The 21847-nt window shown below is 41.4% G+C and overlaps 1 protein-coding gene across 1 annotated transcript in view; it reads right to left on the reverse strand.

Moving 5' to 3' along the window:
- Positions 1 to 21847, reverse strand: part of RASSF8 (Ras association domain family member 8) — a 73426-nt gene that overhangs the window by 23113 nt on the left and 28466 nt on the right. The window contains exon 2 of the mRNA XM_048301096.1: positions 13453 to 13535. The gene's annotated coding sequence lies outside the window, so the exon portion shown is untranslated. The remainder of the gene's footprint in view (positions 1 to 13452; positions 13536 to 21847) is intronic.

The raw sequence follows: 21847 nt of genomic DNA on the forward strand, positions 1-21847 counted from the left end.
TATTTGCTGACACTTCAAGTTTGAAGAAAAGCATCCACCAAAGCTGCAAATGATCTGAACAAAGTGCCTTTGAAACAGTTCAAGCTCAGGGGAAACATTCCCATTCATTTCTTACACGACAAACAGTTTCAATAGACTAAATAAGATAAAGAATTTGCAGTCCACGCGTCCCTCAGACCAACAGGCAGGGCTGAATTAAAGGAGTGTGTTAATTAAAGGGCTGCCCAGGTGGAGTCCCCATCCCTGGAGGTGTTCAAGGAACAACTGGATGTGGCACTCAGTGCTCTGGTTTAGTTGACAAGGTGGGGACCAATCACAGGTTGGACTCAATGATCTTGTAGGTCCTTTTCCTCCATGGATTCTGTGATTCCATGCGCCCCACAAGTACTCACAGGATTCCTTTGGGGATCTGCCACTAAGAACACACACTCACATCAGAAATGTAAGATCTCTGTGCTGAAATCACCGTGTCAGAGTTTCTAAGCAAAGCTCATCTGTAGTAAATTAAAAAAAAAAAAAAGTCTAAGATTAGTTTGGTTTCTAGGATTGTGCAGTAGAAGTTCACAGAGAGGTCTGAAAACCAGAAAATCTTCTGGCCATGTGCTTATGTCTGCTTCCCAAATATAACTCTGTAGCACCTTTTTATTAGCCTTTGGTTTTTCCTTCATAGGTATTCAGTTCTTTATTTGCTGTTAGTTAAGTTTCACACCAGTAAAAGCTGATTTGCCTCCCCACTGAGGGTCATCTGACAGCCCCAAATATACTTTTTGACCTGAAATCTGTGTCCAGAATGAACATTGTGCTTTTATGTTCGAATAGGCAAAATAATCCTTACCTCTAATACTGTGCAAATTTCTTTCTGAAGCCAATGGAAGGGTTGGAGCAAAAAAAAAAAAAATCTCACTTGAGGTTTCTTAATCCCATAAGTTCAAAAACAGTTCACCTTATGCATAACTTATTTCAGCAATGACTGGGAATAGGAATGCAAAACTAATTTACTGAGAGGCACACAAGCCAAAGCATGCCTGTGATCACAGCTTTTCCCCAGTTTGTCAGCCATCAGCTCCATAGCCACACGTAGTTCTGCTTGGACCAAGCAGTGGAAATCTGGCATTCCACAGCTACTTCCTTCCCCCACTTCTCCATTACCTTGCCTGAAGCCTCCTCAATTACCTTGTTTACCATGCATTAAGCATTTTCCCTAAATTCGTCTTTTATCCTAATTGGCTGATGGTATCTTACTCTTTCAGATATTTGTTCAGTTTTTAAGCGTAAAAAAAAATCCAGCATATATATATGTACATATATGCACACACAAATATATATATAGCATGCATATATACATATATATATGTGCTACTATTTAGCTACCTCTCCACATCTTATTTACAAGATATAAAAAAGGCTGAAGCTTCACAAAAGACAAGCAGATCAGACTAAATGCAAAGTACTTTTCTAGCATTTAAGAAAAAAAAATTATATTCCACACAGATGTTTGCAGAACATCTTGCCATAAGTGTAAAGTCTCGAGGAAACCCAAGAGCTAAAATCAAGATGATGATTTCACCTCATTTCTAATTTTTAGTTCACACTGCCTGAAAGCATCATGCACCTCAAATCAGGGCTAAAATCTTGCTGCAGCAGAATTTTGACCAACAAGTTCAGTGACTTTCTGTAGCCCCAACAAGTCACCAGCATGTTGTTTAGTACACTTTAAAGTTAGGATGCTTTCATTTGTAATTAGCAATAACCAGGCATCATTTGCAGTTTGGCATTTACCCTTTAGTTTTCATTCCCAGTGCACTATGGCCCAGTTGTGCTCCTTGTTTTTCCCTATTATGATACCAGGTAAGGCCCTGGACAAACAGTCAGCTTGTTCCACCCATGCTGTAAGCCATTAATAAGAATAATTAGTCAGTGCTAGTAAGGCTTGATTGGAAAATACCAAACAAAGGAGCACAAATAAGCCAGTCCAGCTACCCAGAAAGAGCTTACAAACCATTCATTCAGAAGAGCATGAACATGGATGCATTTGGAAGGTCTTCCCTACCAGAAGAATCCTGGTATGGAGCCAAGTAACATTTTCCTGATGAAGGTAACTGCAAAGACAGAATTGGCTACTGGAAATAAGCTCCTTAGTATTTACCAAAAAGCCTCCTCCCTTAGACTGATGAAGAAGAAATATCCTACAAGATATGCAGCCTCCCATCAGTAAATGGGCAAAAATATTTCATGGCAAGTTCAAGTCAAAAATATCAAGTGGAAGTCTTCTGCAGGCAAAACTTTTATCCTTTATCAGAAAAGAACAGTCTGTGGATTTAAAATCAACCTATGACTTTCTTTGAAAAGTGTTTTCACAGAGCATCCAATTTTTTTTTGTGGGACTAACCCTTGTGGAGGTTATTCTTTTGCTATTCCAGAAGAATGCTCTGAGATAATAAGCACTGCTTGAAACAAATAAACCAGAGGTCCCACAACCATGAAGATGACAGTGTTGAGAACAAGCTTGAGAGAGAGTTTAAGACCGAAGAATTTTCTTCCATGAGACTGGCCAAAAGATGGTCTGACATCTGTGTCAAAGAGGCCAAAATCCTGATGCCACAAGTGATACCAACACACAACACATCCCCCTCACCTGTGAGAGGACAGCATAGCACCAACACAGGAGTTTGTACAAGCACTGAAGTGCAGGCAGTTGTTTCTGGCAACAATGGCTGCACGAAATCGTGCCTCTGGATAACCCAAAATTCCCCAAGTCGCAGTTTCCCAGACAAATTACCAGTTGAGTTCCATCCAGGAACCCTCAGCTGCCGAGAACAGGAACTGCTGCTTGCACTGCAATTTCTCCTGATGCAATACAGCTAACAATTTGGTGGGAAAAAAATGAGGGAAAGACACATTGTTCTGAAGCAGGGAATGCTACAACTGGTATTTTGCCTAATTACAGAACATTCCCAACCTCTCCCTGAGCTACAATCTCTCCTTGAACTGCAATCTTTACGGCACAGAAAAAACAAATTGTCTCTTCTCTTTGTATTGGTGAGAATTAGCTAGAAGGAATTAACTTGTTTTCTTTTGGGGATGGAGGAGTGATAGGAGGAGGTAAAGCATTCATCCACACTTCTTGTCAGCTCTTGCAAATATATACACTTTGTTAATGGCGACTATTGAGTTATTACCTGAAATAATTCTTCCATCTTGAAAACTGTATTTTTGACTTCAGTATTTTAATTCTAAGACTGATCTCTAACTTCAGCAAGCATGTTAAGTCTTCAGGACATCTTCCTGCACAGTGTTTTAATCTAAATCACACGTGACAATATGAAGAAACCAGACACCACTTAATAATGATTTAACTGCAGCACAAAACATTCATCCAACTTGGGATACAAATGATGACATAGCTACAAACCTCCAGGATCACAAACTGTGACTGAGATGCTCATGGCCTTCATAAAGATGAGTTCCAACCAGCTGTCATGAACACAGATAGATGGCTGGAGTGATAGTGCTCCTTTAAGTGTCTGTAACACTTTGTATCCTAAGTTTGGAGCCACAAGGTTTGACCCAACTGTGCTGCAAAACATTTTCAAATCCCCACAAAATGTTGGAAAGGAAAAGCCAGCAGATGAGCCAAGAAAACAGATGGCTTACTAAAGATCCTTTGTATTTGGTCACAGCTGAGAGCATAACCTTGCATTTTTAACAGTAGGTTTTGTGCTCTTGTACTTGAATTAATTTAACAGGACTAACAACTCTGAAATTAATACTCTCCTTTCCCTAAGATCAGATATAAAAAGCATTTGAACTCCACATGGACTTGTGGTACAAAAACCCAAGGGTGTTTTGGAAATGTTGACAGCACTCAAGTCAGAGTTTCAAGGATCCTTGTTTCTACTAGATTTCTGTCAGAGTGTTTCTAAAGCAGAAATTTAAAAATTTGAAACTTAAGAGCATTATATTTAGGATATGTACCAGCAAATCAAAACAATACCTGATGCAGCACTTCTTTCAGCTCTTGAGACAGGATTTACTATGATACAAGTGTGAATTCAATTCAAGCAGGCTTACTCACTAAATCCCAACCCTGAATCTGTTTCAGGATTAGGACTGAAGTACCACCTTCATTTTATATGAAGCACTCCTTTTCCTCATTCTGTAGTTTAGCTACTAACAAACCAAATTGTCAGTTTGAAACATCACAATCCTAGAGAGGCAGGATTGATCCTAGAAAGCCTCACTGGCCACCACTGTTCTAGGAAGGGCTGGATCATAGAATTACACAATGGTGTGGGTTGGAAGAGACCTTAAAGCCCATCCACTTCCAACCCCCTGCCATGGGCAGGGACACCTTCCACTACCCCAGGTGCTCCAAGCCCCGTCCAGCCTGGCCTTGGACACTGCCAGGGATGGGGCAGCCACAGCTTCTCTGGGCAACCAGGGCCTCACAGGGAAGAATTTCTTCCTCATATCCAATCTAAACCTGCTCTCTGTCAGTGTGAAGCCATTCCCCCTTGTCCTGTCACTCCAGGCCCTTGCCAAGAGTGGGCTCTTTCCTGTGGGCTCCCTTCAGGCACTGCAAGGCCACAATGAGGTCACCCCAAAGCCTTCCCTTCTCCAGGCTGAACAATCCCAGTTCCCTCAGCCTTTCCTCCCAGCAGAGCTGCTCCATCCCTCTGCTCCCCTTGGTGTCCCTGCTCTGGACTGGCTCCAGCAGGATAGCTGGTGGCAGCACAGCAGAGGTTCAGACAGCAGCTGGGTTTGAGTTATTCTGTGGCAGAGGAATATCCTTTTCCAGATACATTAGCCAATGAGCCTGCACTGCATATAAATGCAGTGACAAACAGCTCAAAAAAAGACATGTGCATTAAATAAACATCTCCTGATTCATCATCTCAGTCAACAGGCAGACATTTACTGCACTGTAATGTTTTCCAAAGCTGTGTAAGTATTTGTTCCTCATTAGTAGCATATATATAGTGCATTTGAGAAAACAGCTTTATTACATACCACTTTATTAATAAACAGCAGCATTAGGTGGAAGTCACATCTATACATCTCTAATATGGTCTAAGTAGTGTGTGGGAGTGAAGAAAAAGAGCAGAGAAATAAGCAAGCTAGTTCATTGCAGAGGAAATATTTATACAAAAGCACCTTACTTCAAAGTCACCTTAGACCTCAAAATGCCCTGGCTTCAAAGGAGACAAAACAGGTCATTTTCCAAACTGGTTCCAAGGAAGACACAGCTCCACCCACTCAACTTTTCCCCTCTCCTCTCACAGCTTGTCCACAAACACTCACACCCAGCTGAGGGACTGAAGACATTAGTGTGTAATTGCCAATATTTACACTAATGAGGCAATGAGCTCATCTGCTGCCTTTTGGCAAGACCTGCTTTAACTCTTGGTTTTGAAGGACTGAATCTGTTCTTTATACTTCAGTCCAGCATTTGCAGCATTTACTTTGTCATTTGACTACAGCCACCCTGAGTCTCAGCTGTCAGAGAGGTGTTCCCTGCACCTCAAATGTGAGCTGAGGGCAAATTTCAGAAACATAAAAAACCACAAACATACAAAAAACTTATTACACTTCCCACATTTCAAGATATGGACCAAAACACACCACCTTCTTCCTCTATACTGTGGTGAACCTTGCATACAAATGAGCCCATTCCTCCCCTTCCGAGTTTGCACTGAAGGATGCAGGAAATAAAATACATCCTGTAACTGAAATCTATTTAAATTTGAATTAAGAGAAGTTTTAAAAGTCAGTTAAGCACGCGGTTTAAAGCCATGGTATGACATGACTATCAAAATCTCACTGTAACGAAATGCAATTTTTGAAACAGAAACAAGGTGAGGCTCTTTCAACTTAATCAACATAACTGTTCCAAAAAATTATAGTCTCAAAGTTTTACTCAGTGAGCAGATACATTATTCATTAAACATTACCTAAGAAATTTCAAGTTTCTGGCAACCTAGAAAAGTCTGCAAGACAGAACAGAACATATTACTAGGAGGAGTCTTTGAATAGTTAAGCAAGACAAATGAGAGGAGGGAACCCACCACTTTCTAAAATTTACACCTGGCTGTGCTTACTTCCATATTTCCCCAGGCGCAAAAGAACTTCTTCGCTTCTCCTATTCTCTATTTATAGGACTCAGCTGGATCACTTAAGTATTTCCCCTCTCTTGATAATTGTGAGCTTGGCTAATTTTATTAGAACAAAATCTGAAGTAATCATAACAGAGCAATAGCTTATAGGCTGAAATACTAGAAGTGCATTACGTAATTCATGGAACCATGGAATGGGTTGGGTTGGAAGGAACCTTGAAGTTCATCTCATTCCAACCCCCTGCCAGGGGCAGGGACACCTTCCACTATCCCCAGTTGCTCAAAGTCCCATCCAGCCTGGCCTTGGACAGTGCCAGGGATGGGGCAGCCACAGCTTCTCTGGGCAACCAGGGCAACCAGGGCTTCACCACCCTCACAGGGAACCATTTCTTCCATATATCTAACCTAATTTCCCCCTCTTTCAGTTTGAAATTCCCAGAGTTTTCAGTTTGAATTCCCATAGTTCCATGGCAGTGCCAAGGTAAGCCTACAACACTTTGGCCAACTGGCCACACTGCACAGAATAGATGTGGATCCAAATTCCACTTCAGGAGGTGGGCATACTTAGGTTCTCTATTCAGCTGGTAATTTTAGAGAAACTGTTACGAACTTCATACTTTTTAAACCACTTTTCTCTATAAGTTTGGCTAAAACTCACCTAAACTCCGAAACTCCCTGGGAAGAGCGAGAAGTGCAGAGATGAACATCATAATAAATACACTTCCCCTCGGAAGTCTTATAAAGATCATGTATTGCATTCATAGAAAGATCCAGCAAAGAGCTCTTCAGGGAAAACATTATTCTCTGCCAAAAAACTGACAGCAATTAACAGAAGTCACAGCCAGCAATGCCAATGAAAATGGATGTTAGGTCAAATTCAATACAGCAAGCGGGGAAAAAGTTTTCATTTTCCTGCTCTGTCCTTCTTTCTCCGTTGCAACAATTTTTAAACCGGAACAACTTTCCATGTATGGGTTTCCCTCTCTATTGTCAGGCAGCATCTGTATTTTGCACTTTCTGAGATACAGCCTTTCGCTGCTGGCCACGCAGTCACAGGCTTTCATCTCAACTCCTAGTGGCTACATTTTCCTCCTCACTGCACCCTCAGCAACCCCATGGTGTCCATTTGCCCTGCAAAATGATGCCAGGACAGATTTCTGCTGTCAGCAGACTTGCCAAATGCAGGCAGGACAAAGCAGCCCTCCCCTTTCTTCACCTGATCTACTTATTTTCACTCAGGAAGTCCTTCCACACTGATCTCTGCCCTTCTTGTTTATTTCTCACTCATTTTCCTCAGTGAAGTCTTCATGGCTCACTCGCCAGAGTCACCTCAGACATGCACATGGAAGTGAAACTCCACCAAATTACTGGTTACATCTCTTTATCCTCCTTCACACTGTCCCTTAACCAACTTCTGCAGAGCACCTACCAAAACACAATGGATCAGCAGGTGCGACCCAACTGCGTTTTGGGCTGGTTGAGCTTACTCTACTCATCTCCACACCTTGGGCAGGATGCATCTTCTGTTTGGGGGTTCTGCTGCCTTTCAGAGAGGCCAAGGCAAGCACAGTTCTGCTTTAAAGAGCTCCTGCAAAGCACACAGAAGATGGGCAATGTAGTTGAGACCTTCTGGAAGTACGCTCATCCCTCCAGAAGGAATTTTATCATCATTCCTCCTTCACCATTTTTCCTGAACTTATGAGATGCCTGGGATGCCAGACACTGGTACTGAAGAACACAGAATCATTAACATTTGAAAAGATCTCCAAGATCATTGAGTCCAACCTTTGACCAACCATCACCTTGTCAACTAAGTGCCACATCCAGGCTTTTCTTAAGCATCTCCAGATCTCCACCACCTCCCTGGGCAGGCCCTTCTGATGCCTGACCACCCTTTTCACAAAAATTCTTCTTGAAGCCCTCCTGACATAGAGCCCAAGTTAAACAAAACAGCATCTCAGCACTGGTGCATGAAATGCTGTGATGAGCTGTCGGGGTTATCATCACACTGCTTATGAAGGATGAAGTTCAGCCTGCGTTTCTCTTTGGAAGCAGAAAAAAAAAAAACCCAAACCAAAACCAAGAGATCTGATTAGGACATTTTTAGTTTCCCCTCATCTTTCGTACTTAAAAAAAAATCCCAGTATCTGTGGATTCTGTTTCTTTGGATTCCTCTTCTGCACAGAAAGAGAGGAGAGGCTGTGCAGCCTGGAGAGCCACTGGCAGCATGGAATAAGTAAATAGACAGGGTTAAGGATTTAGAACTGTGTGAGGGAGCTTAACAAAAAGAGCCTGGTCAGTTTTCTTTTAAATAAAAAGTGGTTGCTGGGATTTCTAACCTTTATTGATATGCAGCTATGGAAGTGTACAATACCAGGTAACATCAGGAGGCCAGAATGGCTTATTAAGCACAATTACCTAGCAAGCAATCTAAATCCTGGAAAGAACTCAAGGGGAAGTGCCCACAGAAAGTTTGTGCTAATCATAAGATAGTATGCAAATAAACACCTGAAACTGCAAAATTTAAAGCATTAATGAGTCCAGACATCCAAAACATGACACTTAAGTTAAAATCCAAATATGTGAGTCTCCTCAGACCTAGGAAAGATTATATGAAAGAAATCTGGAATTATTTTTCATAAAATTATTATTTATAAAAGTACAAAGCCAGGCTTATAGAGTGAGGTAAGCCAAGCATTCACATTTTTCTTCCTACTTAATTATGAACGACTTGAATACTAACTTGCAGGTATTTGTGAGTAAGATTTCTACAATTTGACAAATGACATGCATTTAAATTTGACTTCATTTAGCTGCTATTTTTTTCTCTTCCTCACTCCAAGATATCAAATACTAAAGCATGTTTCCTTAACAATTACGATTCAAAACAAACCTTTACTTCTTTAAAGCCCAGAAATTTTCATTTTTGGACATTCTGCAACTATCCTTTGTAGGAAGCAGTCTGCAAAACTGCCAAACCTACATTGAACAAAGAGAAGAGATTGTATCAGAACGACATGCCTCCAAAAAGCTGAGTTTCTTTCCTGCCAGAGAGAGAAATTACTAATGTGCATTGCAATTAGTCCAAAAAAACCCAATACTATCTTTGCAGATGCAGACTCGGAAAACTACATTTTGATGTTTGCACAGCAGTAAATAAAGTGGGAAAACTTTTGAGCTGGGTAATAAGCACATTATTCCTCTCAAATGTTTAATGACAGTGAATCATTAAACATCCATGAGGTGAGGTCTGCCACATTTTGCTATTATGAAGATTAGAATATTGCAGAATTCCCTAAGGATTGATAAATTAATAAATACCAAACTAAGTCATTTTAACTTTAGAGTCCACAGGAATTGCATGATCCCATTTTTTTCACTGCTCTACAGCAAGTGAGAGGATAGAAACCTTGCCAAAGCTTAATAAATTAATGAAAAAAAAGTAGGAAATGGTTTGCCTGCAACACCCAGGGCATGGATGCAGCAACCCATGTCTCAAGAATCAAATATTTTTGAAGCAGAAAAGCCAGGGACTACTGTCTCTTCATGCAAGTGGCATTTCCACACAACACCCCCCCCTGCCATTTATTATCAATATTTCTGTCCTTTCCAGACATCCTGTCTCCACTTACATTCCATTTTCAGTTTGCCCTCAGCTGGCAAGCACAAGATGAATCCCAACTCTGAAAAACCACTGGCAGAGCTTTTTTTTCCCAACCATCAGACCACTGTATTTCCTCAGAAACATGTTCAAAGTATTCCACTTCAAATGAATTTCAAATACTTGAAGTACTGCTGCTCCAAGTGCAAAGAAACTGTTCAGATGTGGATATAAGATCCAAGTTTTATGTAAGGACAGATTTGCACGGGACAATAAAGTGAAGGAAAAGAAGCCTTAAATGAGAAAGCTAGAAGCTACACGTAATAAAAATCTGACCAAGTGAGGAAAAGGAAAGAAATGGATGCACATGCCATGGTATCTTCAGTTTTAGCTCTGCTACCCCACCAGTCTGAACAAGTGCAACACAGGCAGCAAGGAAACAAGAGGCACTTTGTGCAGTGTGCAGCTCTGGAGTGAGGAAGAGAGACAAGAGATGAAAAGTATCTCTTGTAATACAAAGAATGCAGCAAAACTCAAGGATCCCAGCGATACCACTGTCAGGAGGAATCTTGTTTTCTTCCTGTAGTGACTCAATGGCCAGGCAGCAGGAGAAAGGTGTGCACCCAGCAAAGCTGAGACGGGCAGGAGAAGCAATGAGAACCTGAGAGGCAGCACTTTCCCCTTAAGATTATTCCTCACATCAACCAGAACTCGCTGGCATGTCAGAGCAAAACTCTCCCTGAGCCAGAGATCCTCTCAGAGAGCACCCAGGAACTTCTCCCACCTTTTAATATCTTTCAGTAGATACCAGTCAAAGATGAAGGGCAGAAAATCATGAGCTCAATGAATGGAGTATTTCCTGATTCATGACCTGGGGCACTCAGATGAAAAAGGAATTGCACTCTGCTTCCATGGTTCTGGAAGGGAGCATGAGCATGCAGGTTTTTTAGCCCAACCAGCAGAAGTATCTGCCCAGCTCAGGTAGGTCAAATACATCTAAATCATGACAAACACAGGCCACAAAACAGCTGGAGAATACAAATTAAGTCTCAGTGCTCACACACCAACAAAGTATGGGTATGTTGCTTATCAAACATCCCAGAAAATGCAATATCACTATGCAGAAAAACATGAAGCAGCATTCTGCGAGTGAAAGCTTCTGAAGTGGCTCTCAAAACAATGTTTTTGTCAACTGTATTTAAGACTTCGTGTGAGTTAATTCAATTTAAAGAGTCATTAGACCTACTCTGAACTTCAAAGAAAAAGTTATGTCTATTTTTGTCCATTTTTCATATTTAAAGTTTAAGTAGTGAAAGGAAAACATTTCCCAGAGTTACTCCTCTGATTTGATGTCCACTTGTGCTGCCAGAGTGAATAAATTCTGTTCCTTTTCTTCATTACTTTATTTATTGATTAACACTGAATAAAAGTGGATCAATTTTTTTAAGTACAAAGATCTATTATTACTCCATGATTTCAGCTGGGGGAAAAAAAAAGTTTTAATAAAACACTACAATGAAATACCACAAGCTGACCCTGTCTCGTACCCCAAAACAGACAGCAAAATAAAGTCACGTAACAACAAAAAATTACATTAGTTATGCTCAAGGGAAAAAACCAAATTGGTTTATTCAAAACAAGCAAAGGTAAATAAGTAACTCTCCCTGTGTGAGGATGGGCAGGCACCATCCTGATGAATTCCTAGCAGGCAAATACCTTCTGCACTCATACAATAAAATCATTCAGAGACAGCAACTCACATGACTTGTTCTAAGTGACAAATAAAGGAGTGACACTGCAGTCACCTGGCAGCTGGCCACAAACTCACTCCACTGAAAGGAATGTATTCAAAATAGAGTCAACAACAAATTCTTAGATATTTTAACTTGGCAGAAGAAAACCTGGCTCAACACCACTACATTCCAAGCTTCCTGGTTCCAGGTTAACATACATATGTATATGTGCTCTGGCTAAATGTCACCTGGGAAAATTAACAGACCAGTGTCTGTCTAAATTCTGTGTGCTGGTTTAGCCAGCAGGACTCTATCATGGTTGGTACCACCTCCCCCAACCATCACACCCCTTTAGCAAGAAGATGTTGGTTGAAGGCAGCAATTAATACTCTGGAAACGTCTGCCTTAGAAACAATCCACTGGTGTGCATTAAAGAGACACGTAACATGCCTAGAATGTAGGGCTGAAAGTGCTTTAGTGAATAACCCAAAACACCTCTCAAATATGAGGCAACTTAAGACAAGTCTGAAGCCAGACTCGATTCAACACAGCATTTTGGATGCTGTACACATGGACAGATGCATCCACACACGTACCACCCTTCAGCAAAACTCCTCTTCACCATAGAGAGCACATTTTATATATGTGCACTGATATTTCTACTAGTTCTATACAGTATATTAAGGATAATGAAAGTATCCATTCAATGCTGCTTTGCTTCAGCTTTTCCTGTAGTAAGATAAAGCTCTTGTACCTTTATCTTTGTCTGTACCTCTGATACACAGAACATGAGACAAACTGTCATTGTGGCAAACGAATGAAGCATTTTCATTTATTTATCAACAGAATACTGCTATAAATACTGCATTTGCAATAGAAGGAGTTGTAGAAGGGCAATATACACAGAAATTAAAAAGGTGCCGTGACTGGTATGGAAGTCTATCACTGAAAAGCTGATGTGTACACAAAAGGCAAATCAGCTTTAAACAAGGCCTGTAAATGGTGACAAGCCAGAGAAGAAGCTGCATTCTCAGTTTTTCTCACTTGCTTCACCAACCTCATCTATATCATAAAATAGGGGACTCAAAAAAATCAAACCAATATGAAAAATAAACCAATGCATAATCTGAAAGTATGTATTTTAGTCTAAGTTCTGATATTTTTCTTGTATCAAAGATTCATCATGTTGTCAGGAAAAACACTACCTGCTACTGTTTACTTCTCCTGACAACTTTTTTTGACTTTTGGCAATGTCTGAGTGGTCAAGCTGGGGACAACTCCTTACAGCGAATCACAGATTCATTAAGGTTGGAAAAGACCTCCAATATCACGGAGCCTGACCTTTGACCAAACACAACCTTGTCACCTAAACCAGACTTGTTTCTTGAACACCTCCAAGGATGGTGACTCCTCCTTCCTGTGCAGCCCATTCCAATGCTTGACAAGCCTTTCAGCAAAGAAATTCTTTCTCAAGTGAAGATCTGCTGCCCAGGATCATCTGACAAGCAGAGGAGCCAAGGACAGAAGTCTCCTCTCATTCCACACTCCCCAGTGACAGGTTAGCTGTGGGCCTCCCTCTTATACAGCAGGAAGGTGCATATCCATGGAGATCACACCATCATAGGAGAGAGAAGCGCAGCAGGGCCAGGGCAGGTCTGCCCAGAACACAGCTGTTTAGAGAAAACATGTTGCACAGAGCAGGGGAACTGGGATCTTGCTCACATTTCTCATCTCAGGAGGAAAGGGGTAGTGATGAACTTATGAAGTTGCCCCATCCCTGGAAGTGTTCAGGGCCAGGTTGGACAGGGCTCTGAGCAACCTGGGATAGTGGAAGGTGTCCCTGCTCATGGCAGGGGGTGGAAGGAGATGATCTTTAAGGTCGCTTCCAACCCAAGCCACTCTGTGATTCTTTAAGCTTCAGAGTTTTCAGAATGCTTTACATGCAGGTACTTTCCGGAGACAGAAGGGAAACTCTTACTTGGAGGGTTTTTTGCTAGCTTCTTACCTGCAGATGAAGACAGAGATGTCTGCTTATGCACAATCTGCTACTCCAGGCATCAGTGTCCACTCTGCTGACAAGGGCAGTTCCTAGAAGGAAAAAAGAGAAATATTGTTATATATTAGTAAAACAACCTTCTTGAGGATGAAGTTCTATTCCCCCTCCTTCCTTTAATGTTTTGGAAAAACACAGTGTTCACCTGGCACCTATAGATCTACGACAGCCTGGTACACACAAGCAATATTTTATTTTTGAAAAGTTAGTTCAAAAGAAATGTGGAATACTGCTCTTAATTTGCTGCTTCTTATACCTGGTGTGACATGTTCCCGCTATAAATAACTAAGTGTGGTAAACAACATTTCAACAGCTTTCTAGAACATTAGAAAAAAAAACAAAACAAAAAACCCTAAGCACTGTATTAGGTAGTCACAAGCATCTACCACTGCTAAATTGTAAATATAGGAGATTGTGAAATAATCTTCTTTCCCAATTTTCTTTTTAAGGAAAATAATCCTCAGACTGGAGCTGTTCCAGATGTATAACCCTCCAAGTGCTCTGGAGCTGCACACCCTGACTCCCTTGCAGCAGTGAATCACGAGCAATGCATGCACAAATAGCCAAATAAACTGGGCAAAAGGTAACAAATCCCAAACTGCTGATTATGACTAATAATCAGCTTGGAAGGGATGCTTACAACAACAATGTTTAACAGCATCATTGTGACAGACTGACAGATGTTGCCTAATATTATGGCACAGCCAAGGAGAACGTGTGAGATGTGGTTATTTTTAAACCTTCATGACCAAAGATTTTCTGAATAATATTTTAAGGGAACATATCTGTTATGTGTAACTCTACATGGGAACTTTAGATAGAGTGCGGCATGGAAAAACAGCTGTAAATCAGAAAAATTTCCCACTGGTATTTCAGCATCTCCTCTGCCACTGTTGTCAGACACTGAATTTCGTCCAGACAAAATGTTTGTCTCCTAGTATCTGTCTGATGGAAAGATGTAATACATACCAACTCCAGCATAAGAACACCTTAAGAGTTCAGAAAACAACAAAAACCTCTTCAAGATCTGGAAAGAGGGGAGGTCTGTAAAATACTAGACCGTGCACACAAAGCATCAAAGCCCTGTAAGAGTAATTGCTTCTCTCATCATAGCCCAAACTTCCACAACAGGACATTAAGGAGCTCCACAAGTCTCAGGCATGTATCAAATCATTTTCACCATGACTGACTGAATACGTAGCTTTCATTCACAAACCAATATTAATTAAATTCCTGGGTTACCAGAATATGTTTTTGTGATGTTTTGTGCTTTCCACTCTGCAGAACCACTAACATTTACTAATGGTTCACGTGAGCCTTTTACTTCAGCTCAGAAATGAACAGAATAGTTTTTGGTGAGTTTATGGCTCTCAGCTGAGAAGCTGTAATTTAACAGAAGGAAGATATACTTGTTGAATCTCCATAATGTATTTGATTGCAGCTCCATTATAGAACATTGCTTTAAGGTCTCTACTCAGGTTTATTCACCACATAGTCCTAAGTAGGGTCAAACAGTCACAGAAAATGCACAACATTTATCTAGCCCACCACATCAGGTTAAATCACCAGTGCTTGAGCCCCAGTTACTAATCAATCCCCATTTACACATGTTAGATTAGGAAAATAAATCTGGTTTTAGGATACAGACGGTGAGTTAATTAATCCAGAGGCACAGATGCTTGAATTTTGCTGGGGGAGGGAGAGATAGAGAAGAGAGAGAGAATCATCTCACCCCAAACTATGAAAGCGGAGCTTTGAGAGGCTAAAAGTTGTTTTCATCTACTGCAAACCAATCAACTGCCAATATACAAGTAGTACACATTTCAGTTACTGTTGTTTGTTAATTACCCCAGGACATTTTATACAAAAGCCAAAGAATAGTGGATTCTGAACCTGAGAATGGAGGGGCCGTGATGCTGCTCCAGCAGCAGGGACCAACACTTCCACTCCAACAGAGCCACATTATCTGCAGCTCTATTGAAGCCCTAAAGCTCTTCTCAGACCACTCTGCAAACTGAGTGGGAAGGAGTAAGGATAAGAGCCACATTCTGTCCTTAGGGACCCCTATTAAATCAGATTCCCAACATCAGCCACTTCCTCTTTGTTTTCCTCAAGCCATATGGCTTCCTGACAAAATCTGTACAAACAATAAATCCATTAATCAAGCCACTGCTGGAGGAAAAAGCTTTTTTTTCCCCCTTCTCTTCATCAATCCAGACATTTTAATGGAGATGTTTTATGTATTTTAGTTTATGAAAGTCCCAAAGAAAATACTAAAGTGGCCTTTGTTCTCCCACTGCAGCCCCAGTTCCAGTTCGTACTTGTAGAAGGAGATGCTCACACAAAATGCAAAGAGATACAAGAATAGAGAGAAGTCAGTCAAACCAGCAAGAAAGGAGTCCAGCCTAATTGAATCTCAGCAGGAATACAGCATAAATTGCTGCCTAGGTTTGCTGGCATACTGTCTCAAAAAACAAAATAACAAAACTTACAAAGAAAATATAATTAACAGAAGTAGGTAAAATAAGAGAGACATTAAAAGTCTATTCAACAAGACTATGAGGAGATGCACACATGCAAATGCCACAAGTAGCTCTAAGGAAGAGTTTCTTTTAAGAGATGCCACAAAAAAGGACTTTCCCAGAGGCCAGGTTTCATTTTCATCAGGTGAAAAAAGATGACCAACCTGCTACACAATCCATCTGTTTTGGCACCTCCACACTGGTAAAATCATGCTGGTGATGATGCACATCTCACATCAGGAGGAAATACACACTGCACATGAAGGGAACTCAGTGGGAAGGAGGAAACACAGAGAGCAGCAAGATTTCTACCTCTTGTAGGTGGGAAACTCCCTTTCCTGCAGGTGGAAAGACCTCACACTTCTCTGAACCTAACCAGGCTCATTCTTTCACCAAACTAAACACACTTGAGGGACTGCTGGAAATGCCAACTACCTGTTTTGATGATCCTGTTCCCACAGAGGCTTCTTCCAAAACTTCTTTGACTAAACTTCTATTAGTCAATAGTCAGCAGTGCAGGAGGAGGATTGGGAAGAACAAGAAATTACTTTCCAACTCAGTTGGTCTCTTTCAGTCACACATTTCTAAAGCAACTCTGACCCTTCCACTCACATGGAAGGAAAACAAGATTGGTTACCATGCCAATCTTTTTACCTTAAAACATGTTTTATTTTCTTCACAGGTGGTCTATAGCTTACTGGATGATCAAAACTGTTCCTCAATTCACATGAGCCAAAGCAACCCTGTGTTTAAATGAAGTTCAGGAAACACAAAGCAGTTTAGGACACTGACAAAGACCTTACAGAAAAAGAACATTAAAAAAAGGTATGAAGCTCACTTTTCAAAACTTGGAGTAGGTTTTTTTGGAGATGGGTTGGTGTTTGGGGTTTTTTTAAACACAGGAAAGCAGCATTCTTGATTAAAAGCAGGAAATCTTTAAAATTACATCCCTTTCTGTCTTGGTTGAATTAAGTAACAATTAGCCACAAAGGAGAAAAAAAATACGGAAAGAATAGCTTAGAAAGTTTGAGTCATTATCTCCAAGGAGACACAGCTGTAATTTTAACAAGGTCAGAACATTTCAGTCAGTTCTTGTGGGTAATGGGAGATACAAGATGTTAGCTTCTGTTCCTATCAAGGCAATGACAACTCTGAAAGACTGCAGATATCACTTGGAGCCCACACCACCATAAATTATTAGCCTCGAGGCCACAGGCTGGTAAGATACAACATCATATCCAAAGTACAGATGGATTTGTGGATGCCTTGAGGTAGCAATGAAAGGTATGATTGTTTTGGACAGAGTGGTGAGGAGGATCAGGTGCTGCCAGCTAGGGAGGCCTTTTACCACATCTGGGCAGATGGTCCCAATTATCTTCTCATCACTGGTAATCAGAAGTCATCCTTCAGCAGCTACATAATAACCTACATAAAAATAAACCTGGGACTGGTGTTTGGCTTCTAGTAAGAGGAGAGCTTGCCTGTCACAAGTCAGTCAGTGCAGGCAGCATCCTGGCTTGGAGTCTCATTTACAAGCCTGGGGTATGAAGGTCTGCAGGTGCGACATGGTGTCTTCACATCAGGTGTGAAAACAGAATACAGGAAATGCTGACAAGAAAATTTAGGGGCACACCAGTGGGGAGGAGAAGGCACTTCTCCCTCCTGCCAGCTCACTCTTCTGCCCTTTCTGACCCTATTGATAAACAGCATGAGCTCCCAAATTAACAGGATCTGTATCACCCTGCTTTGGCTACTGCTCTTACCTACGGGGACAAAACTGATCCAAACTGGAAGCAAGACACATTAGGAGGAAAATATAAAGAGCATCAAGCTCTTCAAGTCTTCACTGACTGCAGTCACTTGTTCGTGTCCTCACTTGACTGTCGAAGGTGGCCAGTCACAACAAGATCCAAAAAACTTATTCCCTCTCTTCCCTGAGCAACCCAACACCTCAAATAGAATTGAGGGAGGACTTGTCCAGCCCAAACTTCACTGCACTTTCAATTCCCATACCCTGCCTTAGCAGGAGCAACACCACTTACATCCCAGAAAAGAAGCTTCTTTGTTACTGCTATTTAGCTCTTCTCAGGAAGAGGGAAAAAAAACCTGCTTGTCTTCAAATTCAACCCTAAACTACTCCTTATTTGCTCCCAACAATGTATCCTAGATCTTTAAGATCTACCACGGTGTTGAAAAGCAAGTGCTACAAAAAAACCATGTTGACACATAAACCAAGAAGAGTAAAATTAAAATTATAAAGCAGCTTGATGTAAAAGAAAAAAAGTCTTGACTGAGATCTCCAGAGTTCTTCCTGTCATTTTTCTCCTTGAAAGTACGTGAAGGGCATTTGCTTTCCAGGAACAAGAGGCTTGAATTAATTTAATACATTTCTAAGCCTTTAGAGTTCCAGTTGTTGAGAAAAGAGAAGGAAGAAGAAAAACACTTGAAGTCATTTATTTTCCTTTTGTTTAAACGACATAGCCAAGAGAGCTCCAGCACATGATCTCAGAGGACATCAGAGCAGAATACTCACAGGTAGAGCACACTGCTTTCTCTTCCTCCAAACTAACACTTTATTTCATGCTCCAGCACATGAGCTCAGAGGACATCAGAGCAGAATACTCACAGGTAGAGCACACTGCTTTCTCTTCCTCCAAACTAACACTTTATTTTGCAACCCCTGTGATTAAAGCCCATGGAACCACTGCTCCAGGATGAAAAGGGGGTGGCTGATGCAGCAGAGAACCATCACAGCTCACCCACAGGCTCACCTGCACGTCCTACTCTACTCCCTCATCCCCAAGGCTGCACCTGGAAAACACCGGGGGAATTGCACAGAAACCAGGAGTTCTCTTCTCCTTGTCAGCAAGAAGACTTTGTTTTTTCAACACAGGAGGCACTGAGGTGTCACACTCACTGACAGGAGGAATGCCTTCCTCTGCTTCCTTCAGCAGCCCTGGAAGCACAATGGTTCCAAACAAGCTGCTGATCAGAGGATTCCCTCCCAAAACACTGACTTGGCCACACCACTGTGGTTCCACACAGTCAGGCTCACTTCACAAGGTAATTATCCAACAGAACAACACAGAAAGTCATGGCAAGAATTTGTTCTGTTGTTGAAAATTTCTTCTTTTTCACTCACAGTCAACCCAAGTCTGCCCTGTAGATTTAAAGAGAGCAGCCCCCTCACGTTACATTCCTGCCTTACCTGCACCATTCCACACTTGACTGCTAATGCTTTAAACACAGCAAACTCTTGCCATGCCTACCTATGACTAAGTATTTTGCACTGGTTCTCAGAAAAGCATGTATGAGAAAGCATATTTAAAGAAAAAGAGCAAGAGACTGAATAATACAAGCAAGCAGCACTTAGTAGAAATCAGGATTGGCCTGTGTATTCACATACCCACTGACCTGTTTGGGTTGGAGGGTAGCTCCTGTTATTAATCCTAGTGGTTAGAACTACAGGAAGGCATTTTAAAGGAACGATTCAAGTTAAAACATGTATGTCATTAAGCATGCACATCTCTGAAAAGGTACAGTTGGGCAAGTCATCCAGGTATTTAGGCAACATAGAAGGGGTAGCACCTAATAACAGAAGTACAATGATGTGGCATTTGCTTTCTTTTCTCTCCTTGAGGATAAGTCTACTTGACTGAAAAAAAAATAATGGAGTAAGATTCTGGTTTATTTCCACTTGTGTATTTAAAACCATGCAGAACTAATGAAAAATAAACCCAAATCTCCCTTCCCAGGGAAGTTGTGGCTGCTCCAATCCCTGGAAGCATCCAAAGCCAGGCTGGATGGGGCTCTGAGCAAGCTGGGATAGCAGAAGGTGTCCCTACCCATGGCAGGGGGCTGGAATGGGACAAGCTTTAAAGTCCCTTCCAACCCAAGCTATTCAAGGATTTTATGTTTCCTCTACAAGTGAGCAGGTGTCCCTGCCAGCAGAATGACCACACTGGTGGCAAAGCAGTGGCTCACCATGCAGCCTGTGACTGCAGTGCAGCCAGAACCCAACGGCCCCTCCAGTCCACCCACAGTTGATATTAAAATTCTTGAGTAAACAGTGCTCCACTTTCTAGGCACTGCCAGACAATTTCCATTTCCACGTCATAGCAATTTACAGGCAATTCTTGAGAGCCTGCTCTATTTCTGAAAATAATGAAAGACTGCTGCTATCTTTGCTTCCCTGGGTTGTTTACACAGCATTCCTTTGTGTGATGATTTAGGCTGGTTTTCTATGAGCACCAAGGTAGGTTAGCTTGCAGAGCCCACATCAGGAACGTAAAATAATTAATCAGAATAAAACAGTCACTGCAGATTATTTGTAAATTCAAATTGGTTCAGTTTAGGATTAACCCAAGCCAGCAAAAATATTCAGTGTCAAGTCAGTTTCGTCTGTAACACCAGCAGAACATTCAACATCGCTCTGAATTTCCAAATAACCCTTTCAATACAAGACAGCTCTCACCCAAACCAGTCATTTTACATAGGGCTTAAAGGTTAACTACAGTTACTCTTTTCTTGGCAAGAAGTCATAAGCCACTGCTAATAACCCCCTGATTCCAGACTTCTTAGAATTGCACAGGACAAAGCAAAGCACTTAAGACAGTGCTCTCAGCAGCTGCAAAACCTGGCAGGTGACAGAGAAATCCAGCCCCTGTTCCAAAGGCCTGCAGTGCTCTCTTTTGTGATTGCCACCTTGCAAGCAGTGCACTGCTGCAGCCTTCCATTTGATTCCATAAACACATCTTTTTCCCGTTTCCAAAGCACACAGCTCCACTGACACTTGAAAGCAGAATTCTGAACTGTACCATTCTCCCTGCCTGGCCGACATGGCACCCTTCACTTCTGAGGGAACTGGGTCAGGAATCAAATCCACTTTTTTAAGAGCCAGAAACTCACAAAGAGTCCAGCAATATGAACAAGCCAATGAAACCACACTGCTGAGAGGATAAAAGGAGCCAGTGAATTCCTCCCTGGCCACACCAGTGTTCATCCACAAGGAAAGGACATCACCAAGATGAACCACTTTCAATCGTGAGAGCCATCAAAAGCCCACCTCTTGGTTCTGCCTTTGTACATAAGGCAAAGTTAAAATGCTCAAGGGCCAAAGAGACTTCATATTATCATTAATCCATTAAGAGATCTTTATTTGAGATGATGTCTTGATAAAAACTTCACTAATGTATGTAAAAAATGGGAACGTGGACAACAACATGTAGTTTTTTTGTATACGTTGAAACGCCCTCAAAGGAACTCAATTTCAGTATAAGAATAATACAGTAAGTCTGTTAAGCAATAATTTCTTCTGGGTAACTTGTGTCTGCAAATAGCTTCCATCTAATGAATTTCAAACGTCTTTAACTGAAAGCACACACTGGCTAATAAGAGGTAAAATACTGAAGCGTGCAGCTGCTACGTGTTTCATGGCTGTAAAAAACAGTCACAGATGGCACCTGCAGAGAGCAAAGCCAGGCCTGAAAGCTTGCAAGTTTCCAGCTTCCTCCACAAGCATTTGTCCTTGGGGAAGATGAGTACCCTCCATCAGTCCTTCATCCAACATCCCTGTCCTGTGCCATTGTGTTCCCCTCACAGAGTTTGTGAGGAAGTATTATTGGGATTATAATACACCATTTCTTAGTTACTAACCAAAGAAATAAACATCTTACAGCAGCTACTGCTATTATATAATCACAGATTTCTTTTCATGTGGAGCTTTAATCTCCCACTTCATTTTGTAGTCAAGAGATGCCAAACTTCCTTTTTCTTTCCTTGCAATTACCTATGAGTCAATGGAAGACAAACACGGAGCTGATTTT

Source organism: Corvus hawaiiensis, chromosome 4, assembly GCF_020740725.1.
Source record: "Corvus hawaiiensis isolate bCorHaw1 chromosome 4, bCorHaw1.pri.cur, whole genome shotgun sequence".
NCBI classification, from domain to species: Eukaryota; Metazoa; Chordata; class Aves; order Passeriformes; family Corvidae; genus Corvus; species Corvus hawaiiensis.